Source organism: Cetorhinus maximus, chromosome 15 (genome assembly GCF_964194155.1).
Source record: "Cetorhinus maximus chromosome 15, sCetMax3.hap1.1, whole genome shotgun sequence".
NCBI lineage: Eukaryota > Metazoa > Chordata > Chondrichthyes > Lamniformes > Cetorhinidae > Cetorhinus > Cetorhinus maximus.
In genome coordinates this window covers 92,225,804-92,232,696 of record NC_135893.1, presented here as the reverse complement: position 1 = coordinate 92,232,696, position 6,893 = coordinate 92,225,804, and positions in this window count along the sequence as shown.

Genomic DNA, 6,893 nt, shown 5'->3' with positions numbered 1-6,893 from the left:
TTATGCCCCCTCGTGACTGACCCTTCAACTAAGGGGAACAGCTGCTCCCTATCCACCCTGTCCATGCCCCTCATAATCTTATACACCTCGATCAGATCGCCCCTCAGTCTTCTCTGCTCCAACAAAAACAACCCAAGTCTATCCAACCTCTCTTCATAACTTAAACATCCTGGTGAATTTCCTCAGCGCCCCCTCCAGTGCAATCACATTCTTCCTATAATGTGGCGACCAGAACTGCACACTACTCCAGCTGTGGCCTCACCAAAGTTCTATACAATTCCAACATGACCTCCCTACTTTTGTAATCTATGCCTCGATAAAGGCAAGTGTCCCATATGCCTTTTTCACTACCCCTCTAACATGCCCCTCCGCCTTCAGAGATCTATGGACACACATGCCAAGGTCCCTTTGTTCCTCAGAACTTCCTAGTGTCATGCCATTAATTGAATACTTGCTTGTCAAATTACTCCTTCCAAAGTGTATCACCTCACACTTTTCAGGGTTAAATTCTATCTGCCCATTTGATCATCCCGTCTATATCTTCCTGTAGCCCAAGACACTCAACCTCACTGTTAACCACCCGGCCAATCTTTGTGTCATCCGCAAACTTACTAATCCTCCCCCCAACATAGTCATCTATGTCATTTATATAAATGATGAATAATAGGGGACCCAGCACAGATCCCTGTGGTATGCCACTGGACACGGACTTCCAGTCACTAAAGCAGCCTTCTGTTATCATCCTCTGCCTCCTACAACTAAGCCAATTTTGAATCCACCTTATCAAATTACCCTGTATCCCATGTGCATTTGCCTTCTTTTTAAGTCTCCCATGTGGGACCTTGTCAAAGGCTTTGCTGAAATCCATATAAACTACATCAACTGCACTACCCTCATCTACACACCTGGTCACCTCCTCAAAAAATTCAATCAAATTTGTGAGGCATGACCTCTCTCTGACAAAGCCATGCTGACTATCCCTGATCAAACCTTGCCTCTCCAAGTGGAGATAGATTCTCTCCTTCAGAATTTTCTCCAATAGTTTCCCTACCACTGACGTGAGACTCACTGGCCTGTAGTTCCCTGGCTTATCTCTACAACCCTTCTTAAATAGCGGAACCACATTAGCTGTTCTCCAGTCCTCTGGCACCTCCTCCGTGGCCAGAGAGGAATTAAAAATTTGGGTCAGAGCCCCTGCGATCTCCTCCCTTGCCTCCCTCAGCAGTCTGGGACACAAATCATCCGGACCTGGAGATTTGTCCACTTTTAAGCCTGCCAACACCTCCAATACCTTGTCACTCCCTATATCAATTTGCTCAAGAACCTCACAGCCTCTCTCCCTGAGTTCGATACTTTCATCCTCATTCTCTTGGGTGAAGACGGATGTGAAGTATTTGTTGAACACTCTAACGATGTCGTCTGGCTCCACCCATAGATTGCCCCCTTGGTCCCTAATGGGCCCTACTCTTTCACAAGTTATCCTCTTCCCATTGATATACTTATAGAATATCTTGGGATTTTCCCTACTTTTACCAGCCAGAGCTTTCTCATATCCCCTCTTTGTTCTTAAGCTCCACCCTGCACTTTCTGTACTCCACTAATGCCTCCGTTGATTTGCTTCCCTTGTACCTGCTAAAAGCCTCTCTTTTCCTTCTCATCGTGTCCTGAATATCTCTGGTCATCCATGGTTCTCTGAGCTTGTTACTCCTTCCTATCATCCTAGAGGGAACATGTTGAGCCTGTACCCTCCCGTTTCCTTTTTGAATGTTCTCCACTGTTCCTCTGTAGATTTCCCCACAAGTAGCTGTTCCCAGTCTACCTTGGCCAGATCCTGCCTTATTTTACTAAAATCTGCTCTTTCCCAATCTAAAACATTTTTTTTCAACTTGTCTATTTCTTTGTCCATAATAAGCTTAAATTGTACCATGTTGTGGTCGCTATCACTAAAATGTTGCCTCACCACCACCTCAGCCACCTGTCCGGCTTCATTCCCCAGAATTAGATTCAACACTGCGCTGTCCCTTGTTGGACCCTCTACATATTGACCTAAAAAGTTCTCCTGTACACATTTCAAGAAATCCACTCCATCCAAGCCCTTAACACTATGCCTATCCCAATTAATGTTGGGAAAGTTGAAATCACCTAATGTAATTACCCTATTGTTAGTGTTTTTACACACCTCCACAAATTGTGCCCATATTTGGTCCTCAATTTCCCACGATAGCACATTCACTTCCCTCATCCAAGTTATTAATATATATTATAAATAAATGTGGCCCCAGCATTGATCCCTGTGGCACCCCACTAGCTACAGGTTGCCATCCTGAAAATTTCCCCCTTATCCCAATTCCCTCAGTGGGATTTTCTGCACCCACACGCTGCCGGGATCTTCTGGTCCCACCACAAGTCAATGGACTAATGGCTGGGTTGCCGCCTCGCCTGCGGCGGGTCCCACCCGTGATGGGGCCAGAAAATCCTGGCCTCTGTCTTCTATTAATTAGCCAATCCTCTATCCATGCTAATATACTTCCCCCAAAACCAGGGGCTCTTATCTTATTAAGTAGCCTTATGTGCGGTGCCTTATCAAGTGCCTTTTGGAAATCCAAATATTTTACATCTACTGGTTCCCCTTTATCTATCCTGTTTGTTATCTCCTCGGAGAATTCTAATAAATTTGTCAGGCATGATTTCCCCTTCATGAAGCCATGTTGACCCTGCTTGATTATATTATGCATTTCTAAATGCTCTGCTATTACATCCTTTATAATAGACTCTAACATTTTCCCAATGATGGATGTTAAGGTAACTGGTCTATAATTACCTCTTTTTTGTTTCCCTCCCTTTTTGAATAAGGGCATTACATTGGCAGTTTTCCAATCTTCTGGGACTTTTTCAGAATCTAAGGATTCTTGGAAGATTACTACCAGTGCATCCACTGTTTGTGTAGCTACTTCCTTCAATATCCTAGGATGCAACCCATCAGGTCCAGGGGACTTATCGGCCTTTAGCCGCATTAGTTTACCTAGTACTTTTTCTCTAGTGATAGTTATTGCATTTATTTCCTCACCCCTTTTTTCTCCTTGATTATTTAGTATTTTTGGAATGCTACTATTGTCTTCTACCATGGAAACTGATGCAAAGTATTTATTCAACTCCTCTGCCATTTCCTGGTTCCCCATTATTATTTCCTCAGCTTCATTCTCTAAAGGGCCCATGTTCACTATGGTCTCTCTCTTCCTTTTTATATATTTAAAGAAACCCTTACTGTCCATTTTTATATTACTTGCTAGTTTACCCTCAAAGTTTATTTTCTCCCTCTTTATTTTTTTGGGTCATCTTTTGTTGGTTTTTAAAACTTTCCTATTCCTCTGGCTTACCACTAATCTTTGCCACATTTGATGTTTATTTCTTTCAATTTGATACTGTCCGTAACTTCCTTGGTTAACCATGGTTGGTTTCTCTCCTTCCTGGAATCCTTCTTTCTCCCTGGGATATATCTTAAATGTCTGCCATTGTTCATCAACCGTCCTTTCTGCTAAACTCCTTTCCCAGTCCACCCCAGCCAACTCTGCCCTCATTCCTTTGTAATTACCCTTATTTAAGTTTAGCACAGTTGTTTCCGACTCAAGTTTCTCACTCTCAAACTGAATGCTAAATTCTACCATGTTATTGTCATTGTTTCCTAAGGGACCTTTACTCTGAGATCATTTATTAAACCTGCCTCATTACACATTACCAGATCCAAAATAGCCTGATCCCTGGTTGGATCCACAGCATATTGTTGTATGAATTGGCTACCTCTGTCAATTTGATTTCCCCAATATACATGAAGATTAAAGTCACCCATGGTTAATGTACTGCCTTTTTTACATGGCCTCATTTTCTCCTGATTTATTCTCTGTCCTACAGTATAGCTACTGTTAGGGGGCCTACAGACTACTCCCACCCTTGTTATTTCTTACCTCCACCCATATGGATTCTACATCTTCCGATCCAAGATCATTTCTTACTATCATACTTATTCCATCTCGTACTAACAAAGCTACCCCACGGCCCTTTCTCTCCTGCTTCTCTTTGAAAAGTCACATACCCTTGAATATTTAGTTCCCAGCTTTGATCTCCTTGTTACCACATCTCTGTAATGGCTTTAAGATCATAACCGTTAACCTCTATTTGTGCCGTTAATTCATTTATTTTGTTCCGAATACTATGTGCATTTAAGTAAAGAGCCATTAATTTAACCTTTTTACCATTTTTTCCCTTTGATTGATCTGTCAATGAGCTGGACTGTGAATGATCCCTTTGCCCTTAAGGTTTCACTTTTGCAAAACATAGACTAATACTTCTTGAGGTTGGCTCTGAGCAAACACTGCACATATATATGTGTATATATAATTTGCAATTTTTCCCCTTCGGTTTTCTTTCCCCTTCTGAAACTATTTTCTCCTTATTTGGGTACTTTATCTTCATGTCCTTCAGTCCTCCACTGCCTGATCCAGAATTGAAATCATTTTTCATATATATACCTAAATAGTGAGGGGGGAAACATTCCCGTGCCTGGCAGAGTCTCCTGTGTAGCAGGCAACATAAGACTATTATGAGAAGCAGTCATAGGCAAATGTGTGATTTCATACTTTTATGTAGTCAAGGTGGAACTGTTATTAATCATTTTCTCATCACAAATTATGTGCCACAGCTGGCCAGCTTTAAGAATGTTCAAATTAAGATACTGATCTGTCTTCCTACTGCCTGCATGCTACCATCTGTGAATTTCTTTTTAACAACAAAAAACGTAACTTGAGGCAATCGCCTTCCCTGAATGTAAAATTTTCCTACATTGCCGTTATGCCTATAAGGCTCAAGTCTCTGCGGATACTAAGATTGTAATATGATCTTGTTTCAGTATTTTGTTTATAGAAAGGTAGGGAAGGATTGATAATGTCTATGTGGGCCTTTGTAAACTCCACATCAATATTTTCCATACTGTAAATCATGCAGAGAAAATAGCGGAACACCTCCAGGGATATCTAGATACAATGTCTGAGCTTTTGTTTTAAAGTGTATATTCCTCGATATGCTGTGATAACAAGTTGAATACTGTGTTCATTAATTAAACATTTCCACTGATCACACATGTACAGGGACACATATGCTGCGCCATTCTACTGTAGCATCCATGCACCAGACCTCATTTTGAATGTAAACAGTATTTTAGTCAACATCATACTGTTGCCACTTGCTATCTTAATATTGTCTTTTCTAATCAGGTCTGCTATTGGGCAGTACAATGTATTTTAGGTTCACCTGAAGTTGCAGTGCAGACGATATAAAAGAACAAAGCACTGATTCTGCCTTGTTAAGTTGTAAAGACAACCCAAGACAGCTATTGTACATGTATATTGCTTGTACACTACTGCCTCAAATGCTCCTTGTGCTTGCAAACCATTATTAGTCGTAAGGCACTCAAGGATGAAATATTCCACAGAGGCACTATGTGTGGCAAGAAGAAACTTGCATGCTAAATAATTTACAAGCATTGCTCTTCCAGATGGAATACATGAGCAATTGGTGCTTTGCCATATTGAGCTGTCAACTATATTAATTGGGGTGTTGAGGCACTGCTCTGGCCCACTAATCATTTGCTGGTGCAAGCACAAAACAGCATGCTTCATCTGCGTTTTCGTACAACATTGCGTTGAGTTGTGCTCATTCAGACTTCCATCAGTCTACACCATCCAAAACAGATTGATCAGTAATTGATCTCATTGTTATTTGTTGGACATTGCTGCGTGCAAAATGGCTGCTCTGTTTACTAATGTATCCGAACTTCAAAATACATGACATTTCTGAAAGAACTGATAGTGTAATATAAATGCAAGTCCTTTCCTCCCTTCTTCCTTGACCAATGTTACTGTTGTACTACTAAGAGTTTGCATTTCTGTTCTGTCCTTATATGTCTGTACATTTTAAAAAAAGTTTTTCTATTGAGTATTGCAAGATTGGGCACATTTCAGAGTTCCCTTTGGTAATGGAGTTCCATTTACAAAAATTTGTAAGTCATTGCAGCTGAATGACAGCGTTTTAATTAATGAAGCTAAATCCAGACTGGAATTCAATTAATACTAAACATAGTCACCTGAGTTGAGGTTTGTTCCTTTCTGCAGCTGGGTGCCAAGTAAAATCCGCTCTTTTATAATTATTCATAGGCTGCTTTAGGCACAATTCTAGAAAAGGTGGGTGAGTTTTATTGCTTGTATGTTGATATTAGGTTAAGGAAGGGAGCACAGTGACACAGCCATGTTATTGCTCCAGTCTGCTGTATGGTTGCCAATCATCCAGGATTGCCCTGGAGTCTCCAGGAATTAAAGACTAATCTCTAGGACACTGCTGCCAGCAACCCAGAAGAAAAATCACATGAGCAATTAAAAAAAAAGGTTTCAAAATATTTTCTCTTTGAAACCATATTATTTAGTTATAAACATAATGGTCATGGGAATCAGGATGTTGACTGACAGTGAAGAAACACCTGGTCCAGCAATGAAGGATCTGTTCACTTTCCAATTGGCCTAGAAAGTAATGCATCATGAGGATGGACATGTCAGGCCACCAATGGTGGGAATGCATGGGTGGGACTGTTAGAGGCAGGCAGTCAAGTGATGAAAACTCCAAGAATAAGTTCAACCAACATTGGGATCCCTTGTGTGCTCTCACAGAATGACATAACGTAGATTTGCCCTTTGATCCCTTCTGTAATGATTTCCTACACTTGTGTCTGCCAGCAGGGAGAGATGCTGAGTGGAGAATGGGCAATCGCAGACTGAAAGAGATTTAAAATTGGAGGTCAAATCATGCATACCCAGAGAAGGCCAATGAAAAAATGGCTTTGAGGGAAA